The sequence below is a fragment of the Neovison vison genome, chromosome 11 (genome assembly GCF_020171115.1).
Source record: "Neovison vison isolate M4711 chromosome 11, ASM_NN_V1, whole genome shotgun sequence".
Taxonomy (NCBI): Eukaryota; Metazoa; Chordata; class Mammalia; order Carnivora; family Mustelidae; genus Neogale; species Neogale vison.
The window spans coordinates 130,470,024-130,497,740 of record NC_058101.1 but is presented as its reverse complement, the minus strand read 5'-3'; positions in this window follow the sequence as shown (position 1 = coordinate 130,497,740).

The window sequence follows — 27,717 nt, the reverse complement described above, 5'->3', positions numbered from 1 at the left end:
TGTTTTCTATTAGGGGAAAATAGGGCTTATCTGGTGAGAGAAATTGGATCAATAGGGTTTGTGAAGAAATAATAGAATTTTTATGAGAATGATAAAGCAGATAAGGACAATCTGAAAATGCAAAATACAAGAAAATTAATGTAGTCTGTCACCAAGTCGGTGAAAGAGGATATGATCAATGCACAGACAGGGTAGAGATAAATGTTCACAGCATCCAAAGTGAAAGATGAGTGAATGCAACAGGGATAAGGGGTTGTGGATGTGTGCAGAATTTCTTTTCTGATTTCTCTAATATTCTGAGTAAGATAGGACCCTCATTCATGAGCTGAGAGTGAGGAACAGGGAAGATGGACAGGGAGCTTGAAGGCAGATGAGGAGGTATGGAACAGTCTTCCAGAGGAGTGAGATAATGAAGGAGTTGAGGAAATGCAGGATGATTGCCAGTCATATTGGAGAGTCCACGTGATATTCAGTGTCATACATATAAAATAGACCAGTTGGCTACGGGGTTGGTTAATACCCCATGTGTGTATGTTCAGAGTAAGAAGTACACAGTGATAAGATATACCAAAGTTTTGCTTTTTTTTTTTTTTAAGATTTTATTTATTTGACAGAGAGAGAGAGATCACAAGTACACAGAGATACAGGCAGAGAGTGGAGAAACAGGCTCCCTGCTGAGCAGAGAGCCTGATGTGGGGCTTGATCCCAGGATCCTGAGATCATGACCTGAGCCTAAGTCAGAGGATTAACCCACTGAGCCACCCAGGTGCGCTATATATATCATAGTTTACAGCAGACTCTTTCGAGCCTGTTGGCCAGCACAGAGGGTGATCACTAGATGTATCTCGTCAGTCAGGATTTACGGAGATTTCAAGAGTCCAGTGCTTATCCCAATGGCAGCATCATCACCATTGTGCATACTTCAATAGAAAACTTGATGAGGGCCACGACACCACACCTCTCTGCCTGGTTCAGTGGTCCTGAGTCCTATTGCACTCAGTTATTAAAAAAATGTTTCTTAGACCCTAAACTCACATTAAAATCACTTGTTTATTTTTTGTTTGTGTTTCCTTCTGTCAATCATTGTCACCCTATGACAACCATGACATCTTTATGTAAATAGATGCATTATTAAGTTATGATTCCCATAGTTGTTTATTCTTTATCCTATGTTTAAACTGTTTCCACAAGTTCTTTCTATGACTTTGTCAGTCCATAGTTATTTTTAAAATATTCTGAAATATTAAAGACAAAATGTTAGAAAGGCCAAAATAGTGAATAGACATATACTCGTCACAGTTTAAGAAATAGTATATTAATACAGTTTAAGCCGTGTGTTGCTCATGTGCCCTTCCATCTATGCAGTGTTATTATTGTTTTCTACTTAGTGATTATAAAAGCCATGTATTTCTTTCTACTTTAACAACATGCATTAAACTTTATATGTTATATTTTAACAACAGGTTCAAAGCAACTTAGGAAGTATATCTACTTTATACCATCATATTTAGGCATATTGTTAGTAAAATTTCAAACTTTATATGAATGATAACTACACATATCTCACTTAACTTTCTCCTCCCTGGTGTGCTATGAAGGTTAATTTCCAAAGTCTTAGAATTCACCTGAACAGTTTTGTTTAAGTTCCTATATGCCGGCACCCTGCTAAAGTCACGGGACATACTGACTGATAGTGTTTCTTTGTAATCATGGGCACGTGGCGGTTCAGAGTGGTTTGTACCAGCTTGTCACCATTGTTTATTGATAACAGTAAGATTGATAATGGTAAGCCAGAAGGTTTTACTACTAAGATGTTCACATAGCAAGAATATGCCTGTATGACCAGGATGATAGAAGAAACCCGGCCAAGATTCTATTTTGGACTTCTTGATTCTGAGGTACTTTGTGCACACCTTGATGATATCTGATCAAAGGCAAATACACAGAAAAATATTCATATGTTTCTTCCTTAAAAAAGTCAGGAAAGAGGAGCTACCACCTGGTATCTCAAGACCCCATGGATGAGACTGTTTGGGGTTATGAAGTAAACCCTTAATTTAACATTGTTGTGATATTGTATTCTTTCCTGAAAAGACTTGTAGATTTGTGAGCGTTGTCATTTGGGGCTCTGAAAGTCTTTTACAGCAACACCGTCTACTTACCACTGTGAACCTAGCATCATTATATTTGTGAAATTAATTCATGTTGAGAGAGACAACACTAATTACTTCATATTTCCTGCTACCTGTGTATTTCCATTGCAGGAAAATATTGTAGTTTATTTTTTTCATTATCTTGTTGATAGATATTTAGGTTATATTTTATACTGAACACAATGCCGCAATTAGCATTCTAGTACATGTCTCCATCTGTATTTGCGTAAGAATTGAGCTGCTAGGTCAGAGGATAATACCACTTCAATTTCACTAAATTTTGCTTGAATGACAAGCTCTTATATGAATTTGTATATCCAGAAGCAATATATAAGTGTTCCCATTCTACTCATCCTAGGAATTTGTTCTAATTTTTAGGTTTTTGCATGTTGGCCAATCTACAAAAAGTCATAGGGTTAACACTATGATTTTCCTGAAAACAATAGTACGCATCATTTTATAATTTATTGGCCATAACTACCTCTTCTCTTATGAATTACTTCTTTTTTATTTCGTTTACCTTTTTCTACTCATTTGTGTAATTTCTTTTATCATTTATAACAATACTATTTTTATAAGTACAGAAAATATTTCCAGTAAATCTGGGGCTTGTATTTGAGGATTTTTAAACTTAATTCATCTTTACAAAATTTAGGTTTGTTTCTGCTTGCTTTATGTCTTATTCAAAAACTATACAAATACCCTGAGATCTTAAGGATATTATCCTATGTTTTCTTAGAAATTCTAAAATCTTGAGGCACCTGGGTCGCTCAGTCATTAAGTGTCTGCCTGCAGCTCAGGTCATGATCCTAGGGTTCTGGGATTGAGCCTCACAGCAGTGTCCCTGCTCAGGGACAGGGAGCCTGCTACTCCCTCTCCCTCTGCCCTCCATGCCCACCACTGTTGCTCACTCTTCTCTGTCTCATGCTCTGTCTCTCTTTTTCTCTCTGAAATAAATAAAATCTTAAAAAGAAAGAAATTCTAAAATCTTAAGAGTTTCACATTATATCTTTAATCTCTCTACAATTAACTTGATATCTGGTGATAAGTAGGAGTCACTTTTTTCCTCATATTTATAATAAATTTTAACAGATTTTTTTATTGGCACATATCTATAATTAGTTAATGCAATTTGGTTTTTGGTGTTGGTTTCTTTTGGTACATTATTATATATGCTAAAATATTTTTGCATTCTTGAGTTTAAACTCAACTTAGGCATGACTTCTGTTTATATTTTATTGAGTTTTTCAATGTTTACTTTTATGATCAAAATTGAGATTTTGTGCATCTTTGTGGAGTTTTGGTATCATAGTATACTAGTTTATAAAAGAAATTGATAAATACCACTTCTTTTTTATTCTCTGGAAGAATTTGTATTAGTTTGGGATTTTCTGCTCCTGGAATGTTGATAGGACTAATTAGCACAGATAACTAGCATAAGTGCTTTTGTTGTAAGAAAAGTCTTCAATCAATTAATTTTATATTTCTAGAAAGATGTTATATTTTCTATTTAACATGTGACCTTTCTTAGGAGGTAGTTTATTTATCTTGGTTTTAGAATAAGCATCAAAACATTTTTCATAGCTGAACTTCTGACATATGTTCCAGAATTTCATTTCTCTAGATTCCTGACTATATCCTCACTGTAAAGTACAAGAAATACTTTGGGGAAGAGAACCTGGAGGACAAGAAAATATTTTCCAAGTAAGGTAGGAAAAGAAAAGAGAAACACCATATATATGCTTTTAATAGGGACATATTTAAATTATAAGGAAATAGGATACAAGAAAGCCAAACAAACAAGAGGTTGGAAAAACATTATAGCTATAGTAATGCCCATCATTATCAATTACTGAGGAATGGTGGAAACTTAAGTGTACTCAAGTATGGAACAACCTAAAATCCTGGTAACTATATTAATACCAGTTAAATATATAAGGTCAATACTTAATTTAAAAAAAATCACCAGGCAGATGTAAAAATATTGATATGTGTACAATTGGTAGAAGTTTGAAAATAGATAAAAAGAAAATTACAGAATTGAAATAAACTAATAAACAAAGAAGAAATCTGCCATTGATAGAAAGTATTCTACCCCATTCCAATTATCTCAAAATTATGTTTTATAGTGATATAATTTAAATTATGGTGTTATTTGTCTCATATTTCAATAATCTGATAGTTATGTTTAGTATCTTGCTTAGATCACTGTGTTTTTTTTTACAAATTTACAAATCACCTTTTTCTTGAAATGGTTATTAGGCTTTTTAAAGAGAAGGCAGACTTCAAAGTTTTTCCACAGAGAAGTTCAAAACAGAGTTTCAATACTCCAGGAACAGTGACAGTATAGCATAACTTCATAACTTGTCCAATGATACATACAAAACCTCAAGTTGAATTAAGAAGAAAAATAAAATTTTCAATGCAGTAACACTATCACACTAACCCTTCAGGTTCTTTTTTCATCTTTGGGGTAAAGGACTTATTTACTGACCCTCCCTGGAGAACCAGGAGCTCTCTCAATTCCTGCATGTACCCTCACTACATGCTGCAGATTAAGATCATCACCATTGCCTCGGGACCATTTGTGTAATGTGTATATCTAGGGATTAAGTAATTTTCCTCAATGCTCACTGATTATGGTTTGTGTTGACTTACAAATCATTTCTAAGCAACAAGCCAGGTTATCTTCAAGTACCACAAAGACTGTGTTATATTTCTAGAATTTAAAATTCTTCCCCTGAGTACCTGGGTGACTCAGTCCGTTAAGTACTCAACTCTTCATTTCAACTCAGGTCATGATGTCAGAATCAGGAGATTGATCCTCAAGTCAGGCTCTGTGCTCAGCACAGAGTCTGCTTGAGATTCTTTCTGCCTCTCCTTCTCCCTCTGCCCCTCTCTCCACTGGCATGCACATGCTTTCTCTCTCTTATTCTCTCTCTGAACTAAATAAATAAAATCTTCAAAAAGTTTTCCACCCTTTAAAGATTTTTTTTCATTCTACTATTCTTTCAGTTTTAATATAAGTTAAATTTAGTATATAAGCACCAGAGAATTTATCCAGAAAGAAAAAGAGACACAAAATAGGAACATTTATTCACTCAACAAAAAATAATGGCAAAACATTATATACTGAACATTGTCCCACGGCACTGTATCAGACAGAAGGAATTACTTCCCTCAAGGCAATTGCAACATATTGTGAATACAAGTGTTTTAATTAGGGTTCTCCAGAAAAACAGAACCAATAGGATAGATAGATGTCAACATATCTTTATCTTTATCCACCTATTTCTTTCTTGAGAGATTTTAAGGAATTAGATCACTCATTTGTGCAGGCTGGTGAATTCAAAATCTATATGGCAGGCAAATTGGGAATGCTGGTGAAAGATGATTTTATAGATGTGAGACTGAATTCCTAACTAGCAGACACCCATATGACAATAATGACTAAAAGCTCTGAGTAGTAGAAATGAATTTTCAGGCAACTATTATTTTCTATAGTTGTTGCTTCTGTTGCTGCTGATGTTGGATCCATATTGGTAGACAACACCTGTGGGTAGTACATAAGGTAATTTCTGAAGAAAGCAACATAGCCACTTTCATATCTGGAAGAATGACCAATTTTAAATAGAGTGTGGGTTAGGAATGAAGCTTTAGGCTAGGATGAAAAGAGAAATGTCACCTCTCTTCTCCTTATTTGGAAATGATTATGAAAATCCCTGATGGAGAAAAACTTGCCCTAGTCACATGGTGGCATTTAAGGTCCAGGTGGATACACATATTCACAAAAGGACACAAGGGGGGACCTTGAGACTGGGAAGCATGTAAGCTTCCTAATATTTGGTATTAATATTTGGTATTAAAACTACATTCAGTTATCCCAGTTTGATCATATTTCTTCCATAAGATATTAAGGAAATGCCTTTGATCTCACTTTTTCCTGTCATACAGAGTTGCCTAGGATAAAGGGAAATAATGAGATAACATAATGTTTAGTTGCCCACAATCTGGAATCAGACTACCTGGTTTCAAATTATCACAACACCACTTTCCAGCTTTGTGAATTTTGCCTGAGTTTTCATCTGCAAAATTAAGATAATTGTTGTGCCTTGAAGTATTAATGGCTTTTATGCTTAAGCTGACCAAACCAATTTATCCAAACTGGCTATTGTGCATTGCTATAGAGATGAGTATTCATAAGTCAATTCAAAAGAGAAATACTTTGTATTACTTATGAACATTGGAAGATTGAACATGATGACAGCCATCTTGTAGATATGAGGAGATACTCAAAGCTGTGAAAACAAAGTTGAGCAATCAATCATGGTTATCAAACTGCATCCAGAGCCATTCTATACTAAATGTTTTATAAAATAACCAGTTTTCTTAGGGCAAATTTGGGCTAGGTTTTATTCATTTTCAATTCCTGAAATTCATTAATTTTATTAAAAATAAGTATTCAGTCAGGTCAAATGAGTTAGAAGCAAAGAGCAATGCTAAACAAAGATTTCAAATATCCTGATAGTAAATCTAGTAATTAGTCAATTTAACTATGTTGTATTTTTTAAAAAGGAGACATAAGATTTATTTCCTAATTTAGTTTTATTTTTTCAGTGTTCCAAGATTCAGTGTTTATGCATCACACCCACTGATCCAAGCAATACATGCCCTCCTTAATACCCACCACCAGGCTCACCCATCCCCTATACCCCAACACAACTCTCTGTTTCTCAGAGATCACAGTCTTTCATGCTTCATCTCCCCTTCTGGCTTATCTCAATTCACTTTTCCTTTCTTTCTAATGTCCTCCATGTTACTCCTTATGCTCCAGAAGTAATTGAAACCATATGATAATTGACTTTCTCTGCTTGACTAATTTCACTCAGCATAATCTCCTCCAGTCCCATCCATGTTGATAGAAAAGTTGGGTATTCATGCTTTCTGACAGAGGCATAATACTCCATTGTACCTTCTTTATCCATTCGTCCTTTGAAGGGCATCTTGGCTCTATCCACAGTTTGGTGACTGTGGTCATTACTACTAAAAACACTGGGGTACAGATGGCCCTTCTTTTCACTACATCAGTATCTTTGGGGTGAATACCCAGTAGTGCAATTGCAGGGTTAAAGGGTAGCTCTCTCTTTAAATTTTTGAGGAATTTCCATGCAGTTTTCCAAAGTGACTGCACCCACCTGCATTCCCATCAACAGTGTAAGTGGGTTCCCCTTTCTCCACATCCTCTCCAACACTTGTTTACTCTCTTGTTGATTTTGGTCATTCTGACTGGTGTAAGGTGGTATCTCAATGTGGCTTTGATTTGACTCTTCCTGATGGCTAATGATGATGAACAATTTTTCATGTGTCTGTTAGCCATTTGAATGTCTTCTTTGGAGAAGTGCTCATGTCTTCTGCACATCTTGATTATCTGTTGTGTGTGTATGTTGAGTTTGAGGAGGAGTTCTTTCTAGATCCTGGATATTAGCCCTTTGTCCGTAGTGTCATTTGTGAATATCTTCTCCCACTCCATGCGTTGCTCTTTGCTCTGTTGACTGTTTCCTTTCCTGTGCAGAAGCTTTTGATCTTGATGAAGTTCCAAAAGTTTATTTTCACCTTTTTTTTTTCCTTTGGAGACATATCTTGTAAGAAGTTGCTGTGGCTGATGTTGAAGAAGTTACTGCCTATGTTCCCCTCTAGGATTTTGATAGATTCCTGCCTCATGCTGAGGTCCATTTCAAGTTTATCTTTTGTATGGTGTAAGAGAATTTCGAGTTTCATTCTTCTATACATAGCTGTCCAATTTTCCCATCACCTTTTATTGAAGACTGTCTTTTTCCCACTGGCTATTTTTCCTGCTTTTTTGAATATTAGTTGACCTTAGATTTGAGGGTCCATATCTGGACTCTCTACTCTGTCCCACTGCTCTATGTGTCTGTTTTTGTGCCAATACCATACCGTCTTGGTGATCTACAGCTTTGTCATAGAGGTCAAAATCAGGTAACCTGATGCCCCCAGCTTTTTTTCAACATTTCCTTAGTGACTCGGGTTGTTTTCTGGTTCCATACAAATTTTAGGATTGTTTGTTCCAACACTTCAGAAAATCCTGTGGAATTTTGATTGGGATGGCATTGAAAGTGTAGATTGCTCTAGGCATTATAGACATTTTAACAATGTTTATTCTTCTGATCCATGAGCATGGAATGCTTTTCCATCTTTTTGTGTCTTCTTCAGTTTCTTTCATGAGTGTTCCATACTTCATCGAGTATAGATCCTTTACCTCTTTGGTTAGTTTTATTTCAAGATATCTATGGTTCTTGGTGCTATAGTAAATGGAACTGATTCTCTCATTTCCCTTTCTATATTTTCATTGCATAAGAAAGCAACTGATTTCCATGCATTGATTTTGTATCCTGTCACATTACTGAATTGCTGTATGAGTTCTAGTAGTTTGGGGGTGGAGTCTTTTGGGCTTACCATATAAAGTATCATGTCATCTGCAAGGAGAGAGAGTTTGATTTCTTCTTGGCCAGTTTGAATACCTTTTATTTCTTTTCATTGTCTTATTGCTGTTGCTAGGACTTCTAGTACTATGTTGAACAACAGTGGTGAGAGTGGGCATCCTTTTCTTATTCCTGATCTCAAAGGGAAGGCTGTTAGCTTTTCCCCATTGAGAATGATATTTGCTCGGGGTTTTTTGTAGATGGATTTTATGAAGCTGAGGAATGTTCCCTGTATCCCTATATTTTGAAGCATTTTAATCAGGAATGAATGCTGTATCTTGTCAAATGATTTTTCTGCATCAATTGAGAGGACCACGTGGTTCTTCTCTTTTCTCTTATTCTTATTCTCTTATTCTTAATCAATCACATTGATTGATTTGTGAATGTTGAACCACCCTTATATCCCAAGGATAAATCCCACCTGGTCATGGTGGATAATCTTTTTAATGTACTGTTGGATCCTATTAGCTAGGATCTTGTTGAGAATCTTAGCATCCATATTCATCAGGGATATTGGTCGGTAATTCTCCTTTTTGATGGGGTCTTTGCCTGGTGTGGGGATCAAGGTAATGCTGGTTTCAAAAAAGCGTCTGGAAGTTTTCCTTATTTTTCTATGTTTTGAAACAGCTTCTGGAGAATGGGTATTATTTCTTCTTTGAATGTTTCCCCAGGGAAATCATCAGGTCCTGGGCTCTTTTGGGAGGTTTTTGATCACTGTTTCAACCTTGTTACTAGATATTGGTCTATTCAGGTTGTTAATTTCTTCCTGTAGAACTAAGACTTAGACATGCATTTCCACTCTTTTTCAGGTGATGACATAAACAGAAAATCATAGTATTTCAGTTAAAACTGCAATAAAGGATACTTCTCACCATTAGAGCTGAAGCATCAGCTGCACAATTCCTGTGTGGGCTGCCCTAGTGGAGGAAGGGACTGCCATCCTGTTCACACCTGTAAACCTCTCTTACCACAACTTCCCTGAGAGGCACAGAGTGTCAGAAATTCTAGTATAGAAAATTATTACATAGAAGGAGTAAGACATGAAAGGAAAAGAAAAACTTGTAAAATATTTCTGTCCTATGTATGCAGAGAAAAGAAACGCCAAAATAACTTTTGACCTTTATAATCTAAAATCTTTAGATAAAAATAAAATACTATAACTAAAATTCATAATTTCCAAAGGGTTAAAGCACTCTTTAATAGAAGGAAAAGGAAATAAATAATGGTTGATTCCTTCAAAGATGAGGGGAGAAAAAAAAGACAATGGAAAAAATAGAGGAGAAAAAAGACAGAAATTGTAAACTAAGATAGCAGAAACCCTTTGAATACATCAAGGTAAATCAGGTCAGTTAAGTTTAACACAGAAAGGTTGAGATTTTCAGAATGACCATAAAAATCTGCTTATATGTACTATAACTACAGAATTATCTAAAACAAAAGAAAATTATTAAAAATAAAGATCTGAGAAAAATATTATAACAGATAGTGACCAAAAATAGCTATTATATCAAAATATCATATAAAAAGACTTTATATAGAAAGGAGAATATCACATTAGAATGAGAAAAGACCCTCACAAAAATATAAATATAAATACAATTAACATTTATGTACCTAACATATATAGGCTCAAATTTTCTAAAGAAATAGGTACCAGAATTACATGGATAATTAAAATAAGAACAACACAGTAAATATGATTAATGCAACTTTCAAAAGAAATCATAGTTTGAGTAGGCAAGAAATAAGTAATTAAACAAAAAATCATTGGGAGGGAGACAAACCATAAGTGACTCTTAATCTCACAAAACAAACTGTGGGTTGCTGGGGGGAGGGGGGTTGAGAGAAGGGGGGTGGGGTAATGGACATTGTGAGGGGTATGTGGTATGGTGAGTGCTGTGAAGTGTGTAAACCTGGCGATTCACAGACCTGTACCCCTGGGGATAAAAATATATGTTTATAAAAAATAAAAAATTTTAAAAAAATCAAAAAAATGTGAATCATCTGATACAATAGGAGACATTAATAGAGAGAACGTTTTTTGTATTTTTATTTTTTCATCATAAGTATACACTTGAAGCCCCATCCCCCATTCCACCCATCCCTCAAGCCACCTCCCTTCTGTTAACCATCAGTTTGTTCTCTATTTTTAAGAGTCTGCTTCTTAGTTTGTCTTTCTATCACTCTCTCTCTCTTTTTTTTTTTTGTTCATTTGTTTTGTTTCATAAATTCCCCATATGAGTGAGATCATAGGGTATTTGTCTTTCTCTGATTGATTTATTTTGCTTAATTTATAGTCTCTAACTCCAACCATGTCATTGCAAATGGCAAGATTTCACCCTTTTTATGAGAGAATACTATTCCATTTTGTATATATTCCACATCTCCCTTATCCATTCATCTATCAATGGACACTTGGGCTCCTTGCATACTTTGGCTATTGTTAATAATGTTTCAGTAAACATGGGTGTGCATGTTTTCCTTTGATTTATTGTCTTTGCATTTTTTGGTATATACTCAGTAGTACGATTACTGGATCATAGGGTAGTTTTGTTTTTAAAAGAACATTTAATTCTATAGAAAATATGCATGGCTTTAAAACAAACATTTAACATTTGCCAACATTGTCATCTTATAGTCCAGAATGCATGGCTTAAGAAATTCTGGACACTCAATGTTATGTCTCTAATAACAATGTAACAAAATTAGAAATAATTAAAATCAGATTATTAAAATTCAATCATACCACATTTAAGAACTGAAAATATTGTCATAAATTATCCATAAGTTAAAATGATAATTAAGATATTTTTAGAACTAGGTCACAAGGAAATCATTTTATCTCAAAACTATGAGAATAAGATAAACTGTTACTTATGAATAATTTGTAGATTTTAATACATACAGAGAAAACAAAGTTAAAAAATAAGTGAAGTAACACTCAACCAAGGAAACTAGGGTAAGGTAAGTGCATAAATTTGATAAGTTAGAGGAAAAAAAAAAAAGAAACTACTTCCAAAATAGAACAAAATCAAAATATAGTTATTTAAAAATTATAAAATACAAAAAAATTGTAAGATAAACTAACCAAAGCAAAAAACAAAAAGGAATTAATGAAAAACAGTAAAGACACCAAGAAAATCCAATAGTAATACTAATTGTAAAATAGGGATGTTAAATTTAATATATATACCTGGGATTTAAAAGTCATAGAACATATCTTCTGCCCATTTCTTAAATGGAATATTAAGTTTTTAGATGCTGAGTTTGATACATTCTTTTTTTTTTCCTTTTCAGTGTTCCAGAATTCATTGTTTATGCACCACACCCAGTGCTCCATGCAATACGTGCCCTCCATAATACCCACCACCAACTCCCCACCTCTCTCTTCTCCAAAACCCTCAGTTTATTTTTCAGAGATCATAGTCTCTCATGGTTCATCTTCCCCTGCAATTTCCCCCAACTCCCTTCTCCTCTCCATCTCCCAGTGTCTTCCGTGTTATTCCTTATGCTCCACAAGTAAGCAAAACCATATGATCATTGGTTCTTTCTGCTTGGACATATTTTACTTAGCATAATCTCTTCCAGGCCCATCCATGTTGATACAAAAGTTGAGTATTCATCCTTTCTAATGGAGGCATAATACTCCAATGTAAATACGGACCATATCTTTTTTTTAAAAATACTTTATTTATTTATTTGACAGAGATTACAAGTAAGCAGAGAGGCAGGCAGAGAGAGAGAGAGGAGGAAGCAGGCTCCCTGCCGAACAGAGAGCCTGATGTGGGACTCAATCCCAGATCCCTGAGATCATGACCTGAGCTGAAGGCAGAGGCTTAACCCACTGAGCAGCCTGACCATACCTTCTTTATAGACATTTTTTCCAAGGAAGACATACAGAATACACTAACAGACCAAAAAAAAAAAAAAAAAAAAAAAGTTCTCAACATCATATAAATACAAATCAATGCCAGGATGAGATACCACCTCACAACTATCAGAATGGCTAAAATTAACAAAACAGAAAATGATAGATGTTGGTGATGATGTGGAACTAGAGGAAGCTTCTGACACTCTTAGTGCTTATGCAAACTTGTGCAGCCACTCTGGAAAACAGTATGGAGGTAGGACCAAAATTAAAACTCGAACTACCCAGTGACACAGGAATGGCAGTGCTAGGTATTTACCTGAAGGACACAAAAATACTGATTTATAGTGGTACATCCATCTGAATGTTTATAGTAACGTTATTAACAGTAGTGAAATTATAGAAAGAGACAAAAAGTCAATCAAATGATAAATTTTATAAGGAAGATGTGGTATATATAATGGAATATTATACCTGAAAGAATGAAACCTTGTTATTTCCCATGAAGTTGACAGAACAAGAGTTTGTTATGGTAATGAAATTCTGTCAGTCAGAGAAAGGCAAATATCATGTGATGTCACCCATATGTGGAGTTTAAAAACAAAACAGGTAAACAGAGATATTAAACAACAGCACCACCAACAAAAAGGAAGCAAGCCATAAGGAACTCCTACATTAGAAGACACACTGAGGGTTGATGGAGGATGTTGGAGGGGGGATGTGCTAAGTGTGTAATGGATGTTAAGGATGATATGTGCTGCAATGAGCTCTACGTGTTACGTGTAAGTGATGAATCATTAAATTCTACAACTGAAATCAATTTCACCATATATGTTAACTAACTAAAATTTAAATAAATATTTGGAATAAAAATTTAAAAATTTAAAAAGTCATAGAACAATTTTATGAAATAATTCAGGAATGAAAATTTTAAAATAAAAATGAAAGGGATACATTTCTAGATAAACATAACTGCATTAATTCAAAAATGTAAGCTTCTAAAAATAGACCAATGAACAGAAGAAGTTGTATAAGCAGGGAAATTTCATGTACACACATATATACACATGCAGCCAAATTTTATTAATGCTTCAAAGAACAAATAATCCTTAATCTTTACCTTGCACAAATTTGTGCAGAGAAAAAGGGATAGATACCAGATTTATTTGTATGGTTTATATAATCTTTATACCAAAATTAACGAGAGATTGTATAAGAAAAAAATACATAGATTAGTGCCACTATATTAATAAAGAGACAAGTCATCATTATAATTTAGCAAATTAAATGCAACACCTTATCCAAGATAAATCATGACATTTCAAGTTCAAAATAACTTTATCCAAGAATGATCATTGAAATTTTCCATAGAATGTTAGAATGGCGTATCAAGATATCATTGTATCTTGTAATCTAGTAATGCAATTTGCAACATTAACAGATTTAAGGAGAAAAATAAATACAATGGTCTCAGAGGCAGAAAAAGCATTTTCTACAGTCAGATTCAGTGAGTGACAAGCCAGGTGAGAGTTTAAACCCCGGCTTACTTGATTGTACTTCTAACATACCTTGGAAGCTAATAGAAAAAACTTCAAAATCTTATTTTTATGATGCCTTGTACTGTTCCATACTTGTGTCCCACACTAATCAATGTGAATCTCCAAGTCACTATACTTTGTTCTTTTTTTTTTCCAATTTATTAATTTTCAGAAAAACAGTACTCATTATTTTTTCACCACACCCAGTGCTCCATGCAAGCCGTGCCCTCTATAATACCCACCACCTGGTACCCCAACCTCCCACCCCCCCCCGCCACTTCAAACCCCTCAGATTGTTTTTCAGAGTCCATTCTCTCATGGTTCACCTCCACTTCCAATTTACCCAAAAGCACATACCCTCCCCAATGTCCATAACCCTACCCCTCTTCTCCCAACCCCCCTCCCCCCAGCAACCAACAGTTTGTTTCGTGAGATTAAGAGTCACTTATGGTTTGTCTCCCTCCCTATCCCATCTTGTTTCATGGATTCTTCTCCTACCCACTTAAGCCCCCATGTTGCATCACCACTTCCTCATATCAGGGAGATCATATGATAGTTGTCTTTCTCTACTTGACTTATTTCGCTAAGCATGATACGCTCTAGTTCCATTCATGTTGTCGCAAATGGCAAGATTTCATTTCTTTTGATGGCTGCATAGTATTCCATTGTGTATATATACCACTTCTTCTTTATCCATTCATCTGTTGATGGACAGCTAGGTTCTTTCCATAGTTTGGCTATTGTGGACATTGCTGCTATAAACATTCGGGTGCACGTGCCCCTTTGGATCACTACGTTTGTATCTTTAGGGTAAATACCCAGTAGTGCAATTGCTGGGTCATAGGGCAGTTCTATTTTCAACATTTTGAGGAACCTCCATGCTGTTTTCCAGAGTGGTTGCACCAGTTTGCATTCCCACCAACAGTGTAGGAGAGTTCCCCTTTCTCCGCATCCTCACCAGCATCTGTCATTTCCTGACTTGTTGATTTTAGCCATTCTGACTGGTGTGAGGTGATATCTCATTGTGGTTTTGATTTGTATTTCCCTGATGCCGAGTGATATGGAGCACTTTTTCATGTGTCTGTTGGCCATCTGGAGGTCTTCTTTGCAGAAACGTCTGTTCATGTCCTCTGCCCATTTCTTGATTGGATTATTTGTTCTTTGGGTGTTGAGTTTGTTAAGTTCTTTGTTCTTTTAATCATCTACTTTGACCTTTCTTTCCATTTCTACCATAGAGTATGTAACTCTCTGCCTTATTCTGACCTCTACTGTAATTGACCTTCCAGGCTTCTAAGTCCCCTGTATGTAACAGATCAGTATATAATAGTCCATGTTCTAAAATTATTCCAGGAATGCTTCTACAAAGTAATACAACATCAAACCACAAAATATTTTCATATTTTCCTAACTTATAAAAGTAATTCCATCAAAGTGAGTTCTACAATTGTGTAAATTGTTAATTTATACAATTGGGCATTGTATAAATTAACCACAATTTATAGTCAAATCTTCCTTATTTCAGAACACATTAAAAAGCTATACATTTTCCACATAGGCTTTATCTGAATTAAAATTTATTTACAGATACTTATGACTTTCTTAGAGAATGTATAGTATAGACTCTATTGTGATTTTATACTTAAGAAATAATAATCACCTATTTCTTCATAAAATTTAAAAATCTTCTTTTGAAAAAAAATTAGCCAACAAATTTGAACAAAAAATTATGCTCCCATTTCTCTCACTGCATTTCCCACTATGGAAATATACCAGAATCAAGAAACACAATATTTTATGTAGTTGAATTTGCAGAAAGAAGGTGCAACAGTGCCTAAAGCCATAATTTGTAATAGCGTACTAAAAAATATTCATCAACCACAGATGGAGCTCAAATTATCTACAGAACTAAACTGAAAATACCTGTAACTTAGAGGTAGTTCAGAAGGTAATAAAGGCAGTTGACAGATTCTTCACCAAATGTTCCTTCTGGAGTCCTGTCGACTCTCTTCGAAGATAACATCATCCTACTGCCAGATTTGGCATGCTGATGGAGAAAACCTCCTGCTATATTTTTCTATACTGATAGGAGTTTAAAAGTGACCATGCATTTTCCAGAACAATATAATTTTTCCTATAATACCATTAATGTTCCAATAAATGGTATTATAGTCCAACAGACTTTCTTTTTCTTTTCCCTCTATGAGGTAAAAATGAGCAATTGTGGAAAAATATGTTTTATTAATTTTTATGTTGGTTTGCTTTGGGGAATTTTTTTTGAAGGTATGTTAAGACCCATTTACAGTTTAGACTAGCAAAGTCATATAAACCTTGAGTTATTTTTAAAGATGTACAATTATTATAGTGCCATTTGAAAAATTAATAAAAATTATGAGAAGTAGTCTACTAAACAAAACTCTAATCAGAAAGACTGGCAAAAAAGGTGGGGAAGTGGCAATATTTTTCCTACTGCTTTATAATTATAAGAGTGTAGGTTGGGGTGCCTGGGTGACTCGGTCAGTTAAGTGGCCCACTCTGGATTTCAGCTAAGGTCATGATTTTAGTGTTGTGAGATACATTCCCCTGTTGATCACTACATCAAAATCATCACCTGCAGACTCTAGTATCTCTTACACAAAGGAAAATCTATGTCCTTCATTAAAATCCTATTCTTATAGAAACTTAAATTTCCTTGCTCCTCTATCACTTCTTTGAACCTTTCTAGCAAATAGCAATCATGATTAAATCCAACTCAGTGTGTGTTGAATATGGCTAAAGAAATACCTATACACATGAAGATTAGTCTCACTTTAAATTCACAACTACTAATGTCAAGAGGACATTTAGTGCTCTTCTAGAATCTTACTCTGTAACCTAGTACATTCACTCTTCTATTTACCTAGACTATTGCATGCCTTCTCCTAATTCCATACCCTTCCAGATCTCCTCTTCTGTTTTTTCCCCCCAAGTATTTCTAGGAATATATAGATCTCCTTTTCATTCTCATTCTATCAATTACCATGTTTCCTATTTATGGAGAAAACAGAAATTATCAGTCAGAAGCAATGCAGTAAAGAACACCTTATTGGTGAATAAGTCATTCTGTAACACATGAAGAATGTTTTGGGTAGAAGCATTGCAACCAGGAAATGTAAAGCCATATACAGGTTAGGTAGAAACTGCATCTTCTAAGTTAAAAGTATTCAATGTAGGCAAACTTCCACAGGTAGACAGATGAATCCCTTGGAGAACGATGCCATACTGGAGGCTCAGTGTGACCACTGCGTTTGCACACAGCAAGTGCCAACTTGCTGCTGGCAAGTCAGACACTCAGCTGTAGGTAATGTTTAGTGAGCCGATGCATAACTTATTTCCTGCTGCCACAGCCACTTTGTTCATGAGCCAATTTTGTGAGGACAGAATGGTTGGGGAAAAGGTTGAATGGTGTCTCTGCAATGGAACAGTGTTTATCCACTTAATTCACTTAATCCTCTTCTGCTGAGATTGCTCCTTGGTTAACATTTATGTTGTATACATACATCTGCACATTCTCTGTGAATTTGGAGAAGTCTATCCATGCTTTCTCAAAAAAAAAAAAATAATAATCCTTGTCTCAAATGTCCCCAATTGTATCCATTCCAAGTTACCCACCATCCAGCCAGACAATATGTCACTGCTCGTCAATCAATATATATCTTTGTGTTTATAAACCTCTCCTTCCACCCAGGAAATATGACCAATCTAATGCACAGCTAAAAAATCTGCCCACTGGGAAGAATTTGTTTTACTTTTGTTCTTCAGAAGCATCCCTGCTTGGGGCTGCATACTGCAGTCATCCACTTTAGATGGTGCCAAGTATATCTTCAAAACCATATGTAAACTATGTCTCTCTTTTATTTCTTTCTATGTTGACTGGACATAAGGAACTTTTAATGAAGGTACAGGTGTGGATTGAGAGAGAGGAGACAATATAGCAGCAAAAATGACTATGGGGATTTGAGTCACTTGTTCTTGCAATGTATTTATACTGCTAGAAATTATGAATTCCATAATTTTAAAAAGTATAATTTTGTATTATTAAACAGAATAATCATCTTAATCATTTCTTTTTAGATTACTTTATTCATGCAGCTCTTCACAATGGATACACCCTTTCCTTATATGGGCACATTTAAGTGTTCAATAAATTTTTTGTTTCAGATCCACCTCTGAAAGAAAGCTACCCCTAAAATACAATATCATAACTATAGTAAAAGGAAGAAAATTAGGACTTGTTTGACTACAGTTTTTGCCCTGTCTTTTAGCCAACAAAGCAACAAAATAGTCTGTATCCTACATAATTTTGATCAAAACATATAACATTTGTATATTAACATAAATGCAAATGTAGAGCTATATAGATATATCTGAACATTTCCCATTTATTACAATAATTTCAAAAAGATTAAGAAGATAAACTAACAACAACTATAAAATTAACCTCCCTTCATTCTATTTGGCCTTGTTATTACAATTCTACATTCTCAGTGTGTGGTTATAACTACACTTGTGGATTACTTGAAGGATGTTTCACCATATCATAAATCAGTAACTGGGGAAATAAAGGCTGTTCCAATATGATTATTTATTTAAATGGCCTATGCCATAAATTTTCCTATTCCAGTATAGTCTAAGCATGAGTACTTGCAAGTGTTTGACTTAATGGCAAAGAAATTCTGGCTTTTTATAGTAATTAATGTAACTGTTTTCCTCTTAGTATGAAACTGCTAATTATTCTTGTAAATAAGAGTGTCATAGCTATTTTCAATTGTCTTCAATTCTTTTCCCTTACTATCTGCATGCCATCTTACAGACAGCCTAACTTCTTGCATACTCTTCCTGCTCCTGTGAACACTGGTCTCACCATTTGCTCTGTCCATTCAGTTGACACACCCACTCTCTACCTCACCTGCAAGATACGTCATGCTTTATGTATGTTAGTTCCAATGATATAAAATCACAAATTAGGGGCACCTGGGTGGCTCAGTGGGTTGAGCCGCTGCCTTCGGCTCAGGTCATGATCTCAGGGTCCTGGGATCGAGTCCCGCATCAGTCTCTCTATTCAGCCGGGATCCTGCTTCTCTCTCTCTCTCACTGCCTGCCTCTCCATCTACTTGTGATTTCTCTCTGTCAAATAAATAAATAAAATCTTTAAAAAAAAACATTTAAAATCACAAATTATGTCTTTTTTATTTTTAAAAGGCAGAGAGAGAAGAAAATATACCATTTCTTTCTACCAATCTTGTTTCAAGGTCATTGTCAATTCTTGTTAATTCCTTCATGAACAGACTACAACATTAACTTATTTAATATTTAAGGTGCCACTTAGAAGTGCTAATATGGTATTGCCAGGATTTTAATGGAGCTTATATTTCAGTTCTGAGAAACAAAAATAAACCAGTGAGTAAGAGACCAGTATTACTTCAAAATAGAATAATTACTATGGAATAATTTTGAAAAGTATGTAATAATAATTTTTAAAAACTTCAGAATAACTGAAGTTATGATAAAAAGAGGAAAACATAAAAGTTGCTACTTTTCTACAGATTACACCAAAGCCAAGGCAAAGAATGGAGAAGGGCCAGTTATTCTGAGGTCTGGGTGGTACATGTTCCTGGTGGAGAAGGAAAGCTTAGAGTGTGAAAATAAATAAATAAATAAATAAATAAATAAATAAATGTATATCAGGCTGGTGGAGAGTTATGTATATGTGCTGCCAAAGCGAGAACAGGCTGGTGGAGAGTTATGAAAGGAAAGATATACAGTAAAGAATCTAGGTAGTAGTCTGAGGGCAGTTGCTATATAAAGACTTTAGATATTTCTCCTAAGTGTTGTGGGAAGCTTTTGAAAATTTTTAAGCATGGTGGTGACAAGACCTAGTTTAAGCAGAAGATGAGAGATACATTGAAAGGCTATTAGTTGAAGAATTCTAGGTAAGATATCTGGGCTTTGTACTATCGTGGTAGTAATGAAGATGAGAAAAATAAATGGAATTAAATTTTATTTTTGGAGTAAAAATTATATGTCTCAATCATGAATTGGGAAAATATTATGAATTTCTGCGAGAAATAAAGAAATGGTTGTTAAATTACAGATAATTGCATTATAAGATCCCATTATTTTCTCCATCTCATATGTACTGAATATTTTCAAGTGCTTTCTCTTAATATCTATGCAAAATAGCCTCTTATCAACACCATTAAAGCATATGTCCATAAATATACTTATCCTTTTGTTTATTATGCATTATTTGCACATTAGGTTATTTTCTTTTACATTATATAACAATTCCTGTGATCCAAGTTCAATTTGAGACAATGAACAAAGTAGTAAAAATAAATCCAACTTCAATAAATATAAAGTAATTATTTTAGTGAAATATTATTATGGCATTTTACAGAACATCTTTACATTCAAAATCTCATGCTCTTCAATAAGTATTATAGGGACTTGTGGATGAAAAATCTAGAAAGTAATGGTTAAGTATTTGATAGACAAAATCAAGATAATTGATGGATCAATAAAACCACCTTTAAATTTGAAAACTAATTTGATAGAAAATAAAATGTCTATACAAATAATTTTTATTTTTTTTTTCAAATTTCAGTTAGTTAACATACAGTATAATGTTAGTTTCAGGTGTACAAGATAGTGAATCAACACTTCATATGACATTTGTTTCTTATCACAGCAAGTGGAATCCTGAACACCCATCACCTAAATTTCACCTATTCCCCGACCCACTTCCCTCATCCATCCCCCGACTTACCTCCTCTCTGGTAACCATCAGTTTGTTCTCTATAGTTAAGGGTCTGTTTCTAGGTTTACCTCCCTCTTTTTTTACCCCCTTTGTTCATTTGTTTTCTTTCCTACACTACATACATGAGTTAAATCATATGGATTCATCTTTCTCTGACTTATTTCACTTAGCATAGTCTCTAGCTCCATACCTGTCATTGCAAATGATAAGATTTTATTCTTTTCCATGGCTGAGTAGTATTTCATTGTGTATATATACCACCTCTTCTTTAGCCGTTAGCAGTTGGTGGACACTTGGGCCCTTTCCACAATTTGGCTGTTGTTTATAATTCTGCTATAAACATCAGGATGTATGTATCCCTTTGAATTAGTTTTTTTTTTTATTATTCTTTTGGTACATACCTAGTAGTGCAATTGTTGAATCATAGGAAATTCCTATTTTTAAACTCTTGAGGAACCTCCTTACAGGTTTCCACAGTGGTTCCAACAGTTTGCATTCCCACCAACAATGCAAAAGAGTTCCCCTTTCTCCACATCTTCACTGATACCTATTGTTTCTTGTGTGTCAATTTTAGCCATTCTGACAGGTGTGATGTGACATCTTACTGTAGTTTTGATTTGTATTTCTCTGATGATACAAATAATTTTAATACAACTAGTTGTTAGGATTTGTGGAACACATAATTAGAAATAATGGGATATAAAAGAAAACATTGTAGTTCAAGGGAAGATTTAAGCAATGGAGTAATAAATATCTAGCATTAAAGATATATTTGCACTAAAAAATGATAGACTTTATGAGTTCTTGCATTTGGACTGAAAATGAATCTGGTAGATTAACATATGTAAAAATTCATACCTAATACAAAGAAAAAGAAAAAAATAAATAAAAAGACACAATGTATAATGTTAAGTATGATAAAGCCTAAGAATCAAAACATGAGAAGTAAAAGACATAATCTGGAGCAGTCATTAATTTAAAAATTGTAATAGTATTTTAACAAATGTGTTTGTTTTTGTTCTCTTGTTTTCTCTGCACACTTGTATTCTCAAATCTATTGAGTTATATTATTGGAGTCTTCTGCGTTCATATAATCTGTTTCAGTGTTTCACAAACTTCTTCACTCACAATCATTGTTCTCAATAATGTGCAGTGTCTCAACACTTTGTTACCTTATTTAGTTATTTAACAACTTTTGTGAAACATAGAAGATGACATTTTCCTTACTTTGCATCTAGCCTTAGTTAACAAAGATACAAATTCATATATATATACACGAATTCAGCATCCTTAGGTCATAACTTTGTCCACTTTTTTCTTCATGAATAAAAAATCAAATTCCCTTGACAACTTTGTTAAAAGATGACTACAGTTCCTGTATAAGAAAATTTGGGATATCTTAATGAAAAGGAAGAAAAATACTTATGTTGTAACTAGACAGAAAAATGGTAATGTAGCTCTCTTTTTCATTAATGCATTGTGATCACAGCAAAATATGAATATCTAAAACAGTTCCCATGGCTTTGGAAGCATAGTGCTTATACACAGACCAGCATAAAATATACCATATATTCATCCTTTCACCTGTAATTGCATATAATGGATTAAGGAAAAAATGGTCTGCACAATTGGCAACAATTTTCCTTTTAAAAGAGGTTAGAAAAGTAAACCCCACAAACAAGAGTTTTAAGAAGAGGGTTTGTTTTTTTTTTTTTTAAGATTTTATGTACTTAGAGAGAATAGACAAGCAAGGGGAGGAGCAAGCAGAGGGAGAGGGAGAAGCAGGTTCTCCACTGAGCAGAGAGCAGGACTTGGGTCCTAGGACCCAGAGATCATGACCTGAGCAGAAGGCAGACACTTAACTGACTGAGCTATCCAGACGCCCCATAATAAGCCTTTCTAGTATATGCAGTGGAAGTCAAGATCTTTTAGTCACAGGATCAAAAACCAAAACCAACAACAACAAAAACATGTTGTTGAAAAATTAACACAAATTTCTCACTTCTTAGTCTTGTGACTTTAGATAAGTTATTTATCTGTATCTGATTTATTGTTCATAAAATATGGATAAATCTTATACCTAACTCATTGAATTATGTGAGAAATAAATTAGAAGATAAAGCAGAATATTAAAACAGCACCTGACACAAAAAAGTGCTCAATAAATGTTAGCTATCATTATTGAATAAAAAGCACCTACACTTCCTCCCTCACTAAACTCCAAGGACTTCCAGAACAAATATGCCTGGCTAATTAGTATATTTTTGGAAGAAGTAAGTCATCTTTATAGGGAGAAATAAGCTGCCCCCCCCCAAGAAATGCTAAAAATATCTGTGTTTTGGTTTTTTAAACCCAACAGTCCTGCCATATCATCAAATCAAATCAAATTCAAAGTTGATAAAGTACATTAACACACATTACACACTGTAATCTCATATATATATGTATGTATGTATGTATGTATATATAGAGGGGGGAGGGGCAAAGGGAAAAAGAAAATCTTAAACAGCCTCACAGCCTCCATACTCAGCACAGAGCCTTAAGCAGGGTCTATTTTAGGACCCGGATATCATGACCTAAGCCGAAATCAGGAGTTGGAGGCTTAACGAACTGAGCCACCTACGTTCCCCCCAGATATCTTTTTAATGCATAATTCTGAAATATGTTAAGTTAGCTAAGAAATCTGAAGCACTTGAGGGAAATAAAATCTAATAATAAGACAAAAAAAAGTAATAAGAAAATAGTAACTCTAAATATATACATATATAAAGGCAGAGAAAGAAATCTTCAAAGATGGTGTAATTAATATAACATTTAAGACCTGATATCATCAGGGGACATCAATCTTTTTCTCCTACAGTCCTCCATATATTAGAGGAGACCCACCCACATGGCTGAAGGTAATTTGCTTTACTCCAAGTCTGCTGATTTAAATGATTTAAATTAAATTTAATATTACCTAAAAAATTCCTTTGCAAGAAACATCAGCTGGTCTTGATGAAATATTTAGAAACACATGGCCTAGCCAAATTGACACATACACCACTACAATGACTTTGGTAAAAATAAAATTTTAATTTAAGAAAATAATAAATTATATATGTTGTGAAAAATGCATTGTTCTAAGCACATCTTCTGAGAGCTCTAATCAAGTTGGTTTACATACTTTATAGTCATTCATCCTGAATTTATCATCCCACTTTTGCATTTAATTAGTATTGCCACTTGATGGAACCTTCAATTCATACCTTTGATTAAAACAGACTGAATAAATCCAAAAATCTGAATCCAACTTTCCTCAATGTTAAGCATCAGTGTAACTGTCCTGTGTACTTCTATATGGGTAATAAGAATAAATAAAACTCAGTTCCTATTATCTCTTTCCCTAAAAATACAGTGATTAAAAATGGTGATTCAATTTCTTTGCCAGTTTTAATTTGGTACTTTATCTCTCTTATTGAGTTGTACAAGTTCTTTACATATTCTGGTTATTTATCAGGATATATAATTTACAAATATTTTCTCTCATTCTGTGCCTTATCTTTTCAATCTAAACATTTCTCCAAATAAAATGTTTGAATTACCAAAAAGCACATAAAAAATATGCTCAACATCATTATTCGTTAGTAAAATGCAAATTAAAACAGCCTGGTGGTGGATATTAAGGAGGGCACATATTGCGTGGCGTACTGGGTGTGATGCATAAACAATGAATCTTGGAACACTGAAAAAATTAAATTAAATTAAATTAAACAAAACAAAACAAAAAACTACAATGAGATACAGTTCACATCACTAGGCTTCAAAAAACATCATTATAATCATCAGAAAATAACAAATGCTAGCAAAGTTAAGAAACAATTAGAATCCTCAGAAATTACTGGGGGGAATGTAAAATGATACAGACACTATGAAAAACAAGCCAGCATGTCCTCAAATAGATAAACATGGAATTACTATATGATTCAGCAATTATATTTCTAAGTATATACTAAAAATTGAAAGCAGATACTCAAACAGATACTGATGTGTGACTCTTCATAGAAGTATCAGTCATAATAGCCAAAATGTGGAAACAATCCTGAGGTCCATCATCTGATAAATGGATAACTAAATGTGGTATACTAATGTGATAAAATATTAATAAGCCATAATAAGGAATTGATTGCTCATAAATGCTACAATGTGGATGAACATTGAAAGCCTTAAGCTAAGTAAGTCAAATATAAAAGATCATTTATTATATGATTCCATTTCTATAAAACATAGAAAACAGACAAACCTATATAAACAGAAAGCAGATTGTACAATGGCCAGAGAACGTAGAGTGACCACTTAATGAGTATTGGACTTCTTTTGAGGGGAGATGACTATGTCTTGGAACTAGGCATCTAGGTGATTGTTGTACATCCACATTTTGAATGTTCTAAATGCCACTAAACTATACACTTAAGATGGCTAATCATTGATATCATACTATAAAAATTTTACCTCAATTAAAAAAATGATAATTCAAACATCTAAAATAAGTGTGAAGCTGTATAAAAACTAAAGACTATAATAGAAATAGAGGCAAACATTTATGATCACAATGAGTATATAACAATTATTACGAATAAAAAATTAGGAACAATATCATGATGGAGATGTATCTGAGCTGAGATATGAAAGATAAATAGAATATTAATGATACAAAAAGCCATGTGGCTTTCAACCTATGTGTTCCATGTGAGCAAAGGCATGGGAATGTGACAGTATATATAACATAGTCCAAGCATTATGCAGAGTTTAGGATGATGAGAGGATAGAGTAAACAGGAAAACATGTTTAGAAATGAGGGCTTTCAAGTAAGCAAGAGTCAGGTGGAAAAACCAGGCAAATGTATGATATGGTATTTCACCTTAGTTTTGTAGGTATCAATGGACTATTGAGCCATTTTGAAAATAAATGAAATATAAGTCAATCTGTAGAGTTGGATTGCTTTATTGATCAATTGGAAAAAAGAAATATGACTATGTTAAATAGTTCAGGCAAAAGATTATAAAACACTAACTGGAAAATAGAAAGGAAAAGAAAAATGTAAATAAAATGTTTTGCATGGGTAGCCATGGTTAAATTTTGTTTTTAAATAAATATATTCTGACTAGGATAAAGAAAATATTTAATTGAATATATTTTGGAGATTTCTAGATTTATTTTCCAAATGGAAGGTAGTGTCTCTTACGGAAAACAGATATATGGGAAGCGGAGAAGAGTGGATAGGATATTTAACTTTGCTTACTTAAGAGCATATGGTATGTTAAGGGTGTGTTCCCATGTCAGCAGCTATCACCATTCAGGGAAGAAAAGTGAAGTATTTTTGAATATTCATTCAGAATTTGAATATTCATTCAGAATTTCCAAGATTGCCTTCAGAGTTCTAACCTCAAAGTCAGTTATTTTTGACATTTGCTAAAATCATCCTTCTCTCTATATATGACAAATTAGCTTTCTGTACAGTCCCCAGGAAGTAGCCATTGTGGGCTTTTTTTTTTTCAGCTCCACCATCTTACTGTTGATTTTTTTTCTCCATATATTCATTAAAGGAGCTCCATTTGATTGTGAGAATACTATTGTAACCCTCATATTGTGTTTTGAGGTTACCAATACACTAGATGCAGATGCCATAGAAGGACTAAGTTAAAGCTAGCAATGGGGGAAATAGTCTTCTCTTCACAGTGCTAGGCTTTGTCACCTCAGAAATAAATGACTATAAATGTTCTCATCAAAAGTTACTTTGACTTTTCTCTAATGTCCCTCTTTCACTAGATGTTCCAATGGTGTCCCCAAATTAGAAGGTGTGTAATTCTTTGAAATTTCTACACCTATCACTCTTCACTCTTAACCATGAATATCAGTTATCTTACTCATAGATTAAAAAGGAAAGATTATGAAGTTCTTCTAAGGATTTCATAATCTCATTTGACAATTTTATTTGCCTACAGTGCATGTTTCTAGAATATACAAGTCTCTCAGATAAGCTTGCTATATCTTTCTGAAACTTAACTTGTTACTAGATGTTTTAAGTACAAAAATTGGAATGAATCATAAGTTATGGTTTAATGAAAATTAAGAAAATTTTGTATCCATATAAAATACATTGCAAGTGATTCTGCAGATTATTTTCATGCATACCTGGAATGAGGTGATGACATTGGGAAAGTCTAAAGAATACAAAGTCATTCTTTTTTGTCAACAGGTATATTTTGAGGAACATTGTACTAAATCCCAAATCAAAAATTATATCTTTAATTGCATCTTTATAGAGAAAAATGGGCATATAAACCTTTGTATTAAAGTAAGGAAACCCAAACATATACTATTATAAAATAGTTATAATAGTAATAAAAATATATATAACATATTATAAAATAAATATGAATAAATATAAAAATATAAAAATAAAATAAATATAACATATTATAAAATATGTTATAATAGTAATAAAAATATTATAAAAATATTTTTCATTCAAAATCAAATTTTTCAATATAATACATAAATTTAATTTGTGCCTTCACTCTATACCTAAAAATTTACTGAACTTATTCAAATGATTTATGAAGTGGAAAAGACACTTTTTCAAATTTTATACATCAATATTAGCATATAATTATTCTAGACAAATTGTTTAACTTTATACAGATAATGTAACACCCTCTCCACTGTGATATCATTTATTTCATGGTCTTATTTTAAACTGCTAGAAATAACTTAGTTTAGGATTTTCAGGTTTGTACACTAAGTAAGGAATCCTTTATCAGCCCAGATAAAAATTCTATTAGGGAACATCCTACAACCAATGTACTGACAAACTGCCAGC